General features: G+C 41.8%; 1 protein-coding gene across 1 annotated transcript in view; it reads left to right on the top strand.

Annotated features, from left to right (window-relative positions):
* Positions 1-10,762: 10,762 nt before the first annotated feature.
* The window catches only part of SERTAD2 (SERTA domain containing 2), a 128,814-nt gene continuing 122,824 nt past the window's right edge, over positions 10,763-16,752 (top strand). The window contains exon 1 of the mRNA XM_023223964.1: positions 10,763-11,574. The gene's annotated coding sequence lies outside the window, so the exon portion shown is untranslated. The remainder of the gene's footprint in view (positions 11,575-16,752) is intronic.

Genomic DNA, 16,752 nt, shown 5'->3' with positions numbered 1-16,752 from the left:
CTTCTTTAAAACTATTGTCTCTGTTGTGAGTTCTTAAAGTTCATTTTGAAAACTATACATCAAGAATCAATTCTTTTCTTTGTTTCTAAATCTCTGCTGTGCTACATCTGCACCACAAGAAAATGGACCGGGGTATAGAAAATGCATAAAAGACACATTGGTTAATACCTCAAAACACTACCCCCTATATTAAAAACAAAAACAGAACAAAATCTAGCAACTATAAATTCCTTAAGGCAAGGACATTTTTTCTTCCTCCTGGGTTTACCACAGTGCTTTCCTTGTTTCTTGTAATAAGGTCCTAATAGCTGTCCCTTTCCTCAACAAGTGTTTGTTCAATTAATTTTGTTGTTGTTGTTGTTGTTGTTTGAGACGGAGTCTCGCTCTATCGCCCAGGCTAAAGTGCAGTGGTGCAATCCTGGCTTACTGCAAGCTCCAACTCCCGGGTTCAAGCAATTCTCCTGCCTCAGCTTCCTGTAGCTGGGATTACAGGCGGCCGCCACCAACCAACCCCGGCTAATTTTTTTTTTTTTTTTTTTTTTTTTTAAGAGACAGAGTCTTGCTCTGTCGCTCTGTCTACCAGGCTGGAGTGCAGTGGCGTGATCTCCGCTCACTGCAAGCTCCGCCTCCCGGGTTCACGCCACTCTCCTGCCTCAGCCTCTGGAGTAGCTGGGACTACAGGCGCCCGCCACCACACCCGGCTAATTTTTTGTATTTTTAGTAGAGACGGGGTTTCACCATGTTAGCCAGGATGTTCTCAATCTCCTGACCTCGTGATCCGCCCGCCTCGGCCCCGCAAAGTGCTGGGATTACAGGTGTGAGCCACTGCGCGCGGTCATGTTTTTTTGTATTTTTAGTAGAGATGGGATTTCACCATATTGGCCAGTCTGGTTTCGAACTCCTGACCTCAAGTGATCCGCCTGCCTCGTGCTCCCAAAGTGCTAGGATTACGGGTGTGAGCCACTGTGACTGGCCTGTTCAATTAAATTTAAAACACTCTTCTTTGTGCTTTTCCAGTTCTCAACCACCACCAGAGGGTCCCTATTGTCTTATCCCATAAATTGAAACTCTTAACCAGGCATCTAATGCTCTATAAACTGGACTCAGTCTATTTTTCCAAATACATCTCCCAAGGCTCCCTGGAACTCAGTAAGTAATTATTTAGCAAATATGGAATGACTGACCAACAGCTCCTAGGAGTTACAGAAACTGCAGTTGGATAAATCATCAGACCTTTTAGGGTTAGGTTTATGAAACAGATGCAAGCTAACATTAAAGCCCCAATATTGGGAGCTAGTGGTGAGTGTTGCAGACCCTAGGTGAGAATAGTAAGAAACGTGATCCCGAGAACAGTCATCCTGGCAACAGTCATCCCGGCAGGATCATATTCTGGCTTCTGCAGGATTCAGGCACCCAGAGCTTGCTAGAGAATTGCCTGCAGCTGCTGCTAGTCCACCAGGAAAGGGTGTGAGCAGCTGGGCCTCACATCAGGGGCCTTCCTGTAGAGCTCCCTACCTGAGCTCAGGCAAGCTCCTGCATATGAGAGTTTGAGGGCCATGAAATCCTAGCCCTTAGTAAGGGTCAGAATTTAGTGTACTAGTAATATAGCCATTAAGAAAAGCTTCTGGCAGAGACTGGCTTTTAAAACAGCATAATTCGAGCATAGGGTATTTTGAGCGTAACTTTGTTGGAAATAATTTTGTTTTTAACATGCCTACTGGAGGGCTCATAACCTAACAGGGCTGGGAGAAACTTCAAGAACCATCTCATCCATTCCTGTTTTCAGCTAGAAAACCCTTAATTTTTTTTTCAGAGAACTACCCATTTATCCCCAGCCTTTTGGTAACTCCATCTGTTCATCAATGCTGATTTCAGGGAGCTATTTCTGATATTTAACCTAAATTTCTTTGGCTAACTCTCTTTTTTCTTCTCAGCTTCTCAACTCTAAATGGCCTTCATGCCTACTGCTTGCTTATTGACACAAAGTTGATATTACAATCACTTATTGTTTTATCCTTATGGTTATTATTAGAACTGATAGCACATTAAGAGTTGTACAAAGATACATAAGCAAATATATGTTTAGATCAGTCTTACAACTTTTAAAAATCCAGGACTGTTTGGGTGATTTTTTTTTTTTAAGAGACAGAGCCTCACTCTGATGCCCAGGCTGGAGCAAAGTGGCACAATCTCGGCTTGCTACAAGCTCCGCCTCCCAGGTTCATACCATTCTCCTGCCTCAGCCTCCCGAGTAACTGGTACTACAGGCGCCCACCATCATGCCTAGCTAATTTTGTTTTTGTATTTTTAGTGGAGACGGGGTTTCACCGTGTTAGCCAGGATGATCTCGATCTCCTGTCCTCGTGATCAGCCCACCTCGGCCTCCCAAAGTGCTGGGATTACAGGCAGGAGCCACCGCACCTGACCAATTTTTGTATTTTTAATGCAGACAGGGTTTCACCATGTTGGCCAGGCTGGTCTCAAACTCCTGACCTCAAGTGATCTGCCCACCTCGGCCTCCCAAAGTGTTAGGATTACAGGCGTGAGCCACCGCGCTCGGCGTGTTTGAATATTTTTAACTTGGAAATGGGGACGTGAGCAGATATGAGTAGCAGAGTAGCAGGACTGTTTTCTATATTTTGGACTGTGGCCCACTCCTCAACAACCATCACTCATCTTGCATCCTGCCTGGGAAGAAAACATATAATCGATAAATGTCTTTTAAACATGCAAAAGGGGAGCAGGAAGGTGATAGTGGATGCTATGAGGGTAGAAACCGTGGGGGCCTGGGGACTACATGAAAATCTGCCTCCACCTCATGTGAGAACTGGAAGAAAATATTTATCAGAAGTGAATTGTAATAATACCTACCCTACCCTTCCCTCAAAGTGTCCCAGCTAACAGCAGAAATGAAAAACACGGAGATGTACCCTGTAAGGAAAGACATTCAAAGGCCTGGGGCTTACCTGATCTTGTTCTGTTTACCTTTTCTAAAAAATTCACAAAACATTTAAAAAATGTATCCATGTTGCAAAATGTACACTTAGTGCATTACTTCCAACAGCTGTATGTTGTTCCATGACATCCATTACCTCGTACTTACCCATTGTGCTGGTGATGTATATGCTAAGGTTGCCTTCAATATCTGGCTAGCTCAAGTGCTGCTGTGATGAACATCTCAATTGTGGTCACTTATGGACTTGTGCAAGAGCTTCTTAAGGGTGCACATTCCCAGGAGTGGAACTGCTGGGTCATCGGGAAAAGTACATTCTACTACATTCTTTATTTCATTAATAGTGCTAGTTAATGCTCCAAAATGATTGTACCAGGACTTAACTCCCCATAGCAAAGCAGGAGGATTCAAATTTCTTCCTATCCTAGGCAACACTTCATATTACTCAGCTTTCACATCTTTGCCTATTGAATAGATGTAAATAAGTGTTTTGGTGTTTTAATGTACAGTTATCTGATTATAAGGGGGGTTGGATATCTCTTCATCTACTTGTTAGTCTCTCAAGGTTCCCTTCTATAAATTTGCCTGTTCATATCCTTTGGCTATTTTTCTATTGTATTTCTTTTTTTTTTCTCAGTTATTTGTGGGAATTCTTAATACCATATATTCTAGATATTAATCTTTTGTTGGTTTCAGCCTTTGAAAATACTTTCCAATCTATCAACTTTCTTTAAACTTGTCTATGATGTTTTTTGTTGAACATAACAGTTTAAAATTTTGATGTCATCAAGTTCATCATTTTTTTGATTTTATAATTTATGCTTTGAGTCCTGTTTAAATGCTTTTCTTCTTTTTTCTCCGCTAAGATTGCAAATCTATTCTTCTGTTTTTAATTTCTATTAGTTTTATAGTTTTACCTTTTACTTTTAGGTTTTTTATTGTTGTTGCTAATGTTGAGCTCACGTTTGCATATGGTATAATATAGGGGTTTAATTTTATAATTTTCTCACAGTGAACCAATTTCCCCAACATTATCTATGAAACCAAATCTCTGTGTTAGATTGGATTATTGTTCCCAATCCTTCTTGTGCTCCTGGCTCTACAATTATACACCTGTGCCCTTTGGCATGAAGTTTTGCAGTACCTTCCACTATTGATGTTCTACTTGGCCATATGACTTGTTTGGCCAATGGAATGTTAGTGGATATGATGAGAGGAGAGGTGTTAAATGTGTTTGAATGATTTGGCTTGACCTCTTGAGCTGCTGGCATTGCCAGAAGGAGACATGTGGTGAAGACTTGAACCTGACCTGCATCCTGGAGCCAAGTCCAGCTGAATTCAGCTGAACCCAACCAAGTCTTAAGGAGCCCAGATGAGATGAGCTGAATCTCAGTTCATATTCAGACCCATAAGGGAGAAAAATAAATGACTGCCATAAGCCACTGATAAGTTGGGATTATCTGTTATATAATATTATTATTGCGGCAAGCAATAGCTGACTAACTCAACATGATTTCCTCATGGATTTGTGGTGTTACCATGATCACATACCAGATTCTCATAGGTAAATGGATTGTTTCTGAGTTCTCTATTCTGTTTCATGGTTCTGTATGTCTGCTACTCTCAAAAATGACCAACTAAGAAAGAAATTTAGTCTTCCATGTGCATTTTAGAGTACGTTTAAATTCCCCAAATCTTGCTACAAGTTTGGTTTGCATTCACATATTTAGAGATAATTGAAATCTTAATAATGTTATATCATCTTATCCATTTGGGTTTCCTTTGAATTCCTTCAATAAATTTAAACATGTTAATTCCTGGATCCTTTATAGTTTTGTTGCTTGTATAAATAGTATCTTTTTTTCTAGTTTGTTAGTGTAAGTGTGAATGAATACTTTCAGTTTCCATGAATTGATTTTCTTTTTCTTTTTTTTTTTTGAGACCAAGTCTTATTCTGTTGCCCAGGCTGGAGTGCAGTGGCGTGATCTCGGCTCACTGCAACCTCTGCCTCCAATCCTTCAAGCAATTCTCTTGCCTCAGCCTCCTGAGTAGCTGGGACTCAGGCATGCATAACCACACCAGGCTAATTTTTGTATTTTTAGTAGACACAGGGTTTTTCAACATGTTGGCCAGGCTGGTCTGTAACTCCTGACCTCAGATGATCCACCTGCCTTAGCATCCCAAAGTGTTACCACTGTGCAGGGCCATGAATTGATTTTCTACTTGGGAATCTTGCTATATCAATTGGGATTAGATTTGGCTACAAGTAATGCAAACACACAAACACAAACTAAAATAAAAGTGTCATGATGAGACAGAGGTTTCTTCAAGAAATTAAAGAAGATTGGTGGGTAGGTACCTCAGGGCTGGTACTGCTATAGCAGGCATCTTCTGTCTTGCTGCTCTGCCATGTGTGGCTTCCCTATCCAAGGTCAGCTTATGATCTAAGATGACTGCTAACACTGCAGCCATTATGTCTGCATTCTAGGTGACAGGAAAGAGGACAAAGGCACGCTTTCTCCTTTTAACGATGTATGCACTACTTCTGCTTACAACCCGTTGCCTGGGACATGAAAATACCTAGCTGCAAGGGAGGCTGACAAATGTTGTTTTTCTTCTGGTTGGCCCTGTGCCCTGCTAAAAAACCTAGTATTATGGAAGAAGGAGAGAGCAACATCCCTGTCACATCACCTTGCTGAATGCTTATTATTTCTAGTAGCTTGCTGTTTCTATTGGATATTTTATGTGGTTAATCATATTACTGCAAACAACCCAAATTTTGTTTCCTTCCTTCTAATTCTTCTATTTAATTTCCTCTTCCTTTAAAAAATATCATTCTGTTAGCCAGAACTTTCAGCATCATATTAAATAGTAGAGGCAATATTATCTTGATCTCAAACTTTTGTGGAATGTGTTTAAAGTTAATCCATTAAGTAATGTACTTGCTGTACATTTTGGTCCTTTATAAGGTTAAATAATTTTCCTTCTATTCCTAATCTTATAAAAGTTTTTATCATTAATAAGTGATATACTCTCTCAAATGCTTTTTCTTAGTCTTTTGAGATGGATTATATTGATAGGCTTTCTGATGTTAAATCATACTTGAATTTCTGGAGTAAACTCTACCTGATTTATTAGGTTTTCAAGATAGAGGACTAGATAGGTGGCTAGTCAAATAAATGCATTCTAAAGACAGGGAAATACGTTTTAAGGTTTCTCCTAGCTCACTGTAATAAGCATGTTGCATTTAGTTTGCTAATATTTTGCCTATAATTTTTGCATCTACGTTCATAAGTGAAATGGGCCTGTTCTTTTCTTGATCTGTTCTTTTTTCAGATTGAGAATCTAATTTGGCTGTGCAGGTTTAAAAAATTTTTTTTTCCTCTACTTTCTCTTGCTCACAATGGTCTTTTTCTTCATTTGTTTTGTAATTTGGATTGTGAGCTCATGTTTGCCTAGGCTTTATATATAGAAATTCTGTGAGGTCTGGGTTGAATCCTTTATCCTTGATAGAGGATTTGCTTTTGCTTCCTGATCTATGTGGGTAGTATATGTTCAAATCTGTTTAAAAGGAGCTTGGCTCACACCTGTAATCCCAGCACTTTGGGAGGCTGATGCGGGCGGATCACCGAGGTCAGGAGATCGAGACCATCCTGGCTAACACGGTGAAACCCTGTCTCTACTAAAAATACAAAAAAAATTAGCCGGGCGTGGTGGTGGGCACCTGTAGTCCCAGCTACGCAGGAGGCTGAGGCAGGAGAATGGCGTGAACGCAGGAGGTGGAGCTTGCAGTGAGCCGAGATCTTGTCACTGCACTCCAGCCTACATGACAGAGCAAGACTCTGTCTCAAAAAAAAAAAAAACAAAAACAAAAACAAAAAAAACGGAGCTTAAATCCTAATTGAGAAGATCAGCTACAATCATATAAATATATAAATAACAATAAAAAGGAAATCTTTTATTATCACATACTGTTTGGTTTTTTTCATAAGATTTTTAAAAAGACATGTAACTCATAATCACAACAGATTAAAAAGTAGAGATAAGCAAGAGGAAAACTAGATAGAAATAAACCAAATTCTGCTTATCTCTGACAAACACACTTAAAGTCTCGTTACACGTTTCCTCAGGTTCCTGTTTTAATGTTGCATGTGTGTACTTTTGAGCCTCTCAAACAGATTGTAAGCCATTTGAGACACCAAAAATCTCATATAGTACTTTGTCTTTTAAATAACCATCACAGCCTTAGTACATCACTATTACACTACTAGTACATCACTACTACATCACTAGTACACTACCAGTACATCTCTAGTACATCTCACTGTTTGGAAGAAAAATGACAGTAACACTATAATTGTTGAAATTAATACATTGAAATTTGCATTTTGAAATGTTCCCACATAGAAAAAATCGTCTCTGTATATTTTGAGATCATAAACTAGTAAGCTTCTCACATATTACAATTCACAGACATCAATTACAGTGATTTTTTTTTCAGACATATAGAATTTTTATTTGACTTGCCCATACTTCTTAGTGCTGTAGTTATGAGGTATGCTCATGTCATTTATGGAGGACTTCATCCTCTTTTTTAGGGATCACTTCTTCCCCGCAAAGCCTGTGTGCAAGCAGCGTAGGAGAAATGATCACAACAATGAGAGATAGAAAATATAGGCTGGGCACGGTGGCTCATGCCTATAATCCCAGCATTTTGGGAGGCCGAGGCGGGTGGATCACAAGGTCAGGAGTTCGAGACCAGCCTGACCAACATGGTGAAACCCCGTCTCTACTAAAAATACAAAACTTAGCTGGGCGTAGTGGCACGTGACTGTAATCCCACCTACTTGGGAGGCTGAGGCAGGAGAATTGCTTGAACCCGGGAGGCAGAGTTTGCAGTGAGCCGAGATTGTGCCACTGCACTACGGCCTAGGTGACAGAGCGAGACTCCGTCTCAAAAAAAAAAAAAAAAAAAGGGGGAGAAAGGAAATAGAAATAGATACACGTAAGAAAGGGAGAGGAGGAAAGGAAGAAATAAACAGGGGTTCTCAAATTTTCAAAACGAAGGAATAAACAAGAGTTCTCAAATCAAATATTTATTTTAGTATTTTAATATTTTAAAATGTTAATGTTTATTCAAGTCACCTGGGATATTTGTTTAAAGAGCAGATGTCCAGGTAAAGCCTACAGAGATGATAACTCAATAGGTCTCAGCAGACCCAGGAATTTGGGTGTGTCTTCCCTTTAAGAAACACTGGAATAAGGAGAGCACAAAATTAGAAGGCACAGGGTAGGGCCTGGAGGCATGCCAGTAACAACTGACACAGGGGCAGCTTCTGCCACAAGATGCTAACCCTAGGTATTTGCAGATCCTCTGAAAGATACTAGTGAATGTCTACTCAGCTACATACTACGTACTACATTCTAGTGTATGAAGAAGATTCAAAATCTTCTTCAGGGTTATTCACATGTAAAATAATACTCTGATCAATTACAGTCACCTGAGTCATGAAATGACCTCACAGTGGAGGAAATAAGAAAGGGTCTAAAATGTATCATTAGCACATTCTTTTTTTTTTTTTTTTTGAGATGGAGTCTCCCTCTGTTGTCCAGGCTTGAGTGCAGGGGCGCAATCTTGGCTCACTGCAACCTCTGCCTCCTGGGTTCAAGCGATTCTCCTACCTCAGCCTCCCTGAGTAGCTGGGACTACAGGCACGCGCCACCAGGCCCAGTTAATTTTTTTTTTTTTTTTTTTCAGTAGAGACGAGGGTTCACCATGTGAACCACGCTGGTCTCGAACTCTTGATCTCAGGTGATCCACCCGCCTCGGCCTCCCAAAGTGCTGGGATTACAGGCATGAGCCACCGCACCCAGCCAGCACATTCTTAAATGTAGTTCAATACCCACTTTGGAAAAGAAGTGAATTTTTCCCACACGAGGGATCTAATTTGTTTCACTTACCACAGGGTGACCTGGCTAAGGGAACACTGTCCACTTTTTGCAAATCATGTCTTGGGGTGAGGACACTCGCCTTCTTGCACTGTGGAATTCCAAAGGAGTTTCAGCACACTGAGAGGCAACACATACACAAGCTGTGTGCTACAAGAAGTTTGTGGTACAGCTCATTTTTGTAAGTGGACTCAGGACTACTAAAAGAAATCATGGAGTAGGGCTAAAATCAGACAGGGAAGAGAAAAGAAGTGTCAGGCTGTATGTCTTAACAGGCCCAGGGGAAGGATCTGTGTCCTAAAATGACAATAATCAAGGAAGGTCCCAATATGACCAAAGTAAACCTTTGTGTTCACTTAGTATCCCTCTTCTGAATTCCAGACCACTGTAGGTTTCAATTTCATATATATTTGAAATATATACATATATGTACACACACACACACACACGTATGTAAAGATTTCGCTCACTTCAAGACTCCAAACCTAAATTATTCCTAGGTCTCTCCAGATGACTCCTTTGTGGAAAGGGGATGTCGGGTATTCTAAGTGAATTTGAATAGAGATACAACGTCTAATTTGCCTTTCCTTAGTTTCTTCACAGAAGCAATTGTCTTTAAGTCTCAAATAACGTGCAGAAATGCACCTGTGGGGAAGAAGGTGGGTTCTTGCCAGTGTATTTGCTTTAGTGAACATCTCCATTCAGGTTTATTGGTGGTTACAGTTACAGTACTTTCAAGTACAAGGGTGTGGAAAGGGTTAAGGTCTGTAAAATGATTGCTGGACAGTAGCCAAGAAACTGAGAAAAGCCATAGCTCCTGGGAATCAGCAGGGAGGAGAAGATCTAGTAGTGGGTGCTGTGGAGCACTGCCGTCAGGGTTCAAGGTGAGCCAGTGGGAGGAAGAGCAGTGCGGGAGGGAGGGTTGGAGGAAGCTGAGGTATCGACATGCATTTACAGCTTCGCTCATACCAGGTTAAGAAGTGCTTTTTCCAGAAACTCAGTAAAGAAACAGGACATATTCAGGAGCTGTTTCGACCTGCCCACACCCTACCCCGACTTTCCCAGAAAACAGGCAAGCAAGCAAGGGGCAAATGTCACGGCCAAGCCTCCCGCCTACGGCTTCCAGCCTCCTCAGATCCCAGCGCACAGCCCCGCCGGACTTCCCCCGGAGCGGTTTCCAAGAGTGGGCACTGCGTGATCTAATTCACTCCAAATCTGGCTGTCCCTCGGGAGTGGGCTTTGGCCGCAGGGGCTCCCCGGCAGCGCCAGGCAGAGGCTGAGCAGCAGCAGCCGTCTGCACGCAGAGTAAGGAGCCAGCCTCCGCCGCCGCCTCCTCCTGCCGGATCGGAGTAGGCAGCACAGCCAGTCCCTATCGCTGTCACGCAGCCAGCAGCGGGCCCCCCCCCCAACCCCCGCGCGGCCCCGGCCCTCACACTGTTATTTGCGTGACTGACCCGAGCGGCGCGGGAGGGGAGGGCGGGCCCGGAGAGGCGCGGGCGGAGAGGGGAAGGCCGGCCCGCCCGCTCCTTCCCCTCAGGCCGGCTGCGGAAGCCCTCTCCTCCCCATTGGTCACACGCTCGCGTCCATCACTCCCGCGAGGCGCTCGGATTGGCAGAAGGCGCACTTCTGGAGCTAGGAGGGCCGAGTAACTCCGCGGGTCTCCGGCACCTCCTCCTTCCCTCCGCCCCACACTTGAATGTCCACCCACCTCTCCCCACCCCCCACTCCACTGCCCCCGCCCCGCTCGCGGCAGTGTCCTTAGAAGACTCATTGGGCCAGGGGTGCAGCCAGCCGCTTAACGAGCCGCGCCGCCATAGGTCGAGGCCCACGCCCGTCGGAACGGCGGGCCTCACCATTGGGTAGTTCCGCTCCGCTCCCGCCCCCAAAGCGCCTCACCCTCCCGTCGCCGCCTCCCAGCCCAGCTCTCCCTCGGCCCCCTTACCCCGCCCGTCCCCGCCGCATCTCCCCTGTCCAGCTGGGCGGGGATTGCTGTACGACTCTGTAAAGTCTGTGAGTCACTGCACAACCCATCAATCCAATTAAATGTCTTGAGCGAGCCGAGCAGGCGGTGCTGCCGCCCGCCGCCGCTCGCCCAGCCGCGGCCGCCCCTGCTCCTGCTTGCAGCGCCCCTCTGATCCATGGCTGTCTGTCTGTACTTGTTACGGTGTAACATCCTCCTCCTCCTCCTTCTCCTCCTCCTCCTCCTCGGGAGCCGCTGCAACTTCCCCTCAGCCAGCCTCCTCCTCTGCTTGGGGACTGCAAAGGCATGGGATAGACCCAGAGCCACTTCCCTCTGTCTCCCCTCCAGCCCTCGCTCAATTTTCCCCCCTTTAAATTAAAGTCTGTTCCTCGCTCCTCGTCGTTTTAGAGATTTATTGGTCGGTCTGTTATTTCCTCTGATTTTGTTTTCCCTCTCTGGGGCAGGGATCGCAGGGGCCGGTGGGTTTATTTTAGGGAAGGGGCGCTCCATCACCCCACCCCTCCGTTTCTCCTCCTCCCTTTTCGGCCGTGACTTGATTTCCCCACTCCTCTGCGCTCCCAACCCTCGAACTCACCGTCCTGTACTCGAGTGACGCACAGACACCCCCCGCCCACAGCCCAGACGTCCCCTTCCTCGCTGCCACCCCGACCCGTCTCGGAGCTGGACCGGGTGCCGACTTCTTCGCAGAAGGGTGAGTGCTGTGCTGGGTTGGGTGGGGAGGATCTGAAAAAATGTAGTGGCCGGTCCACTGTTGGGGAGGGTAGGGATCAGGTTATGGGCTGCAGGTTCCCAGTCCGGCATGGATTTAAGGTGGCGACTCCCTCCTTTCCTCCCTCCCTGACTCCCGCTTCCCCCGCCCCTCAACTCCTTATTCACCAGCCTTGCTGTATATCTAGGTATTGCCAGACTTCCACCATCGGGGCATTATAACGCTTATAAAACATTTGGTAATGGCATGCTTTCTGTCTTTAGGATGCTTAGTGAGCAGTGATAGCCTCCAATGTGATCTGATAGATTCTATCACCTGCAAAAAGTGTAAAAGGGACGATGGGTACATTTTCTTCTAATTCCAAGTTAAACTTTTATTCAATAAAGGGGAAGCAAAAAGGTATTTTTAATTTGAATGCGTGGCGATAGAGCAGCGATAGATCAGAGAAAGACAGATTGTCTAGTGGCATTGCTTAGCGTTTTTATTTGAAAATAGTTTTATGGGTTCCCTATTGAAAAAATACCAAGTCCATATCAACGGTTATGAAGTCTTTGAACCTGTTGGAGGAAAGCAAGGTAAGATGGAAATCCAGCTTGACACTTCATCTTTAGCTCACCTCTGTTCCAGGGAGGCATTACAGCATAGAGTTTTAAATTTCTCAGTCACTGGACACAATGGAGCATGTTAAGGATTTGAGAGAAATATGGATTATTTCTCTTTTGATATCCGTCTTTTGTGTACTTAATTGCTTGTTCAGCAATGTCATACCACAGAATTTTGTAAAATTTCAATTTGGTTTCTTGGTTGTCCATAGTTCAGAACTATAAATACCTGTCCATATATGCTTTATGAGGATGTTGCTGTATGCATCTTTCATATTTTGTTTGAAATAAAAGTAAAAATTATGAGAAATAGTTGTCAGAATTGGCTCCTGAGGTTGCTTTTTTGAATTCAGCTGTTTTAAAATGGTATTACTCTTTTTGAGTCAAGTTCTGGGCTAGTTGTCCACAAGATTCAAATTAGGCCAAACCAAACATGTTTTGAAATATTAAAGTACAGGAAAGGCCTCTTAATAGTTCATTCTCTCCTTCTCTTTCAGAGTAACCAGAATAAGTTGTTACTAAATTTAATTTTAAAGAATAGACTGTTCCTGTACCGAAATCTGCCAAGTTGCTACAGAAAGATTTCTTTTTAAAGAGCAGAAATGTGTTTATGATCAGCCCAAAGTAGTAAAGTTGAAAAGTGACTTAAATGTAAATGCTGTCTTAAAGAAATGCTTGTCATAAGCCCCCAAACCTTCCAGAGTGTTTCAGGAAGACTTACACAAAGCCTTTTTGAATTAATAAATTTTGTCATGTGACCTTTTTTATGAGTGTAAGACTGAATTATTGAAAGACCTCATAGCATAAGGGAGCCGTGCTGCCAGAGTTTGAATCTTACCACCATTCCTCACTGGCTATGTGACCTCAGGGACGTTTCTAACCTGGCTTTTGTGGGTTTTGTCCTGTAGATGGAAAGAATGACTTCTCAAGGGTTTGTTGTAAGGTTGCATGAGAGTGCATGTCACAGAGCACTCCATGTTAGCTGCTCCATCGTCACCAGCAGTCTTAGAGAGGTTTCTAGTGTAGTGTTAACAGTAGGACCTCACGCTGGTTCGTGCCTGTAATCCCAGCACTTTGGGAGGCTGAGGTGGGAGGATGGCTTGAGCTCAAGAATTTGAGACCAACTTGGTCAAGATGGTGAAATCCAGTCTCTACAAAATAGTTTAAAAAAAAAAAAAAAAAGAGTGGGGCCTCCAGAACCAGATTTCGTAAGTTTAAATCCCAGCTTTTCCTCATTATCTTTGTGACCTTGGCCAGGTTAGCCTCAGATTCCTCATCTGTAAAATGGGAATAATAGCACCTACTTTATAGGGTTATTATGATTGCACAGAATGAGAGTTAATATATGCAAAGATCTTGAGTAGTCTGGTGCATCTTTGCAAGTTTAACTCTTATGTGCCTTGCATATCTTGAAATATGAATGACTATGTTTTTTAGACAATTTTTTGTGAAGGTAAAAATTATTGTTATCAATAAAATAATCAAAATTTTTATAAATATGCCTGATGTTTTATGGGATTTATACTTTTAATCTAGAGTTTGTATGACCCTTTAAGAAATACAGCTACTGGACCAAGCACAGTGGCTCATGCCTGTAATCCCAGCACTTAGGGAGGCTGAGGTGGGAGGATTGTTTGAGCCCAGGACTTTGAGACCAACCTGGGCAACACAGCAAAACCCCGTGTCTACAAAAAATACAAAAATCAGCTGAATGTGCTGGCACATGATTGTAGTCCCAGCCACTGAGCCCTGCAGGTGGAGGCTGCAGTGAGCCATGATTACGCCACTGCATGCACTCCGGCTTGGGTGACAGAGACCCGGTTTCCTTTTCTTTTTCTTTTTTTGAGACGGAGTCTCAGTCTGTCACCCAGACTGGAGTGCAGTGGTGCAATTGCGGCTCACTGCAACCTCTGCCTCCCGGATTCAAGCAATTCTCCTGCCTCAGCCTCGCGGGTAGCTGGGATTACAGCTGCGCGGCACCATACCCAGCTAATTTTTGTATTTTTAGTAGAGACATGGTTTCACCATGTTGGTTGGGCTGGTCTCGAACTCCTGACATCAAGTGATCCACCCCTCTTGGCCTCCCAAAATGCTGGGATTACAGGCATGAGCCACCGTGCTTGGTAAGACCCTTTCAAAAAAAAAAAGAAAAAAGAAATTTAGCTATTGAATGAATTGAGTTGATCCCCTTTCATTTAACCTTGCATTTAGAATGTATATGCCGCTATTAAAAGTGTAGTACATATCACACATTTGCTGTTATCTGTGGTATTCCCTTCTGTTAAACAGAAAACTCTTTGAGGGTAAGAACAGTATTTCATTTATAATTTAATCTCCAGTGCCCAGTACCTTGTATTTAAAGAAGCTTAATTAATGTGTGTGAAATTAATTAAATAATGCTACTCTCATATTTATAGTAGTTGAGTGACATTATAAGTGATATTGTAGAGAATAGTATTATTTGTATTATTGAATTGAATTTTCACTTTCTCAATTATTTTTGCAAACAGAGAATAAATGAGAGGAATTACAGTATAATTTAGTTTTCATTATAGAACTATTTTTTATTTTCAAGGTTAAACAGAAAATAGCCTGAAAAGTATGCCTGTCATATCCTCCTTTCATACCTGACATGTCCAGTTTTTAATCATAAAATCTTCTGACTCCCACACTTTCTGTCATTAATTTGGATGTTGTTAATGATTAATGTGAATTATATGAATTGGATTTGGACTGTCCCAAAAATGATATGATGTTATTATCTGTTACAGATTAATAATAATACAGATAATGTATCAGCCTAATTGTGTGAAATTTAAAATGGCATCATTTCCTTAGGGACCACATCCTTATTCTCTTTCCATTCAAGAGTGAAACTTTCTCTTGAGTAGTCTTAATAAATAGTTAGCTATTGAAATAGCTGCACTAAATAGTGTGGCAGGAATCATAAAGGAAGTTATGAAATTAGTAAATAAAACACACTAAACTTTACCATGCGCTTAATATGGTTACTCGCTTGGGGAATCTATTTTTCAAAATAAGCGAAGTTGATGGGGCCTACCACCTGCCTCATTTATAGAATCATTCTGTTTTACTTGTCAATAAAATCCAGTCTAATTCCTGAGCCCTCTGAAGGTATAAAAAGCCAGAATTATCTTTCATTAGAGATCCTTGGTAATAAAATCTGAATGCTAATCGACTCAGAATTGTTACAGTTTTCCATCACATTGTTGACACTTTTCAAACACATATATGAAATATCTATTACAAAGTGGGCAATTTTGTGTATATAAATCTTTGTTTAACCAAATCATCACTTACCCTGTTTAGTTGCATATTTTCTATTTTCATGGGCTAAAACAATTAATTTAGAAAACTTGCCCTTTTTTTGTTTTGATACATTTAAAGCAGCTAAAGTGAAACTCTAAAAAATAATAATTTACAAGCACTTAGAGACTGTACGTAAGTGTTCGGTGTGCAAGATGGAAAGTCTCTTTATTTTTCACTTGACACATTTTAGCATGACATACGTTCCATAGGTCACACCTTTTTCTTTCTTTCAGCTTTTTTTTAATAAGGACATTTGGGTATTTATTAGTATTTTACAGACATATACAATTTCTGCAGGTTTTTTTTTTAAACAATGTTTATTGTGTACGATTATTTGGAACGAAGAGCAAGGAGGGGTAGAAATAACCTTTGAGGCTTGCAATTTCTATCCTTGTCTTCTAACATTAGGGACATGGATAACTATCTATATACTTTGTCAGTAATCAAAAGGAGAAGAAAATAACATATGCATTATCTTATGGCATAAACTCAGAATTAAGATCCATGAAGTTCTATACTGAGTGATGCTACTGATTGGCATGTGACCTTGAGCATTACACTTAACCTTTACCACTCTCTCCATGAGTGAAGGCAGTTACCCTCTGCTCATTCACAGAGGAAGTTGTAGGGGTCAGTTGTAAGTGCTTTTTAAAAGCATTTGAGAAGGACACAATGCAAGCAAATACAAAGTAAACATTAGCATTTAGAAATGAATATTTGTTCACCATTATTTAAAAATTGTGATCTTTCAGATTTTTTACCTAATGGGCATTTTTCCTTTTCGTTTTATATGTGAAGAGACTTCTTACTAGTATGCTCACAAAAATATATATATGGTACCTTTTAAAGAAGCAATGAACTTTGGTTTAGCTGAATGGAGTTTTAAATGTTAACACTGAGATTTTGGTACGTTCTGGGTTATAACAGATGTTGATGTTTTTGAGAACAAACTTCAGGTATCTGAGAGTTAATACATTTTATTAAGTTAAAGTTTATAAAACTTACGCTTGCATTGAAGGAAAACATGTTCAGACTTAGATTCCATTAGCAGTATATTCAAATAGAAAAATTAATCGTATTATTTACTTTCAAATTTCAAAAGGATTACTTGGCTGTAGGACCCCTCTTGTTTTATTATTTATTTTTATTTTTTTGAGAAGAATGGAATCCCTGGAAAGGACCCTTCTTTATACTCCTTTTTTTTTTTTTTTTTAACCTTGAATGCAGT

This window comes from Piliocolobus tephrosceles, chromosome 15, assembly GCF_002776525.5.
Source record: "Piliocolobus tephrosceles isolate RC106 chromosome 15, ASM277652v3, whole genome shotgun sequence".
Classification (NCBI taxonomy): Eukaryota; Metazoa; Chordata; class Mammalia; order Primates; family Cercopithecidae; genus Piliocolobus; species Piliocolobus tephrosceles.
This window is presented reverse-complemented; position numbering and strand designations above follow the sequence as displayed.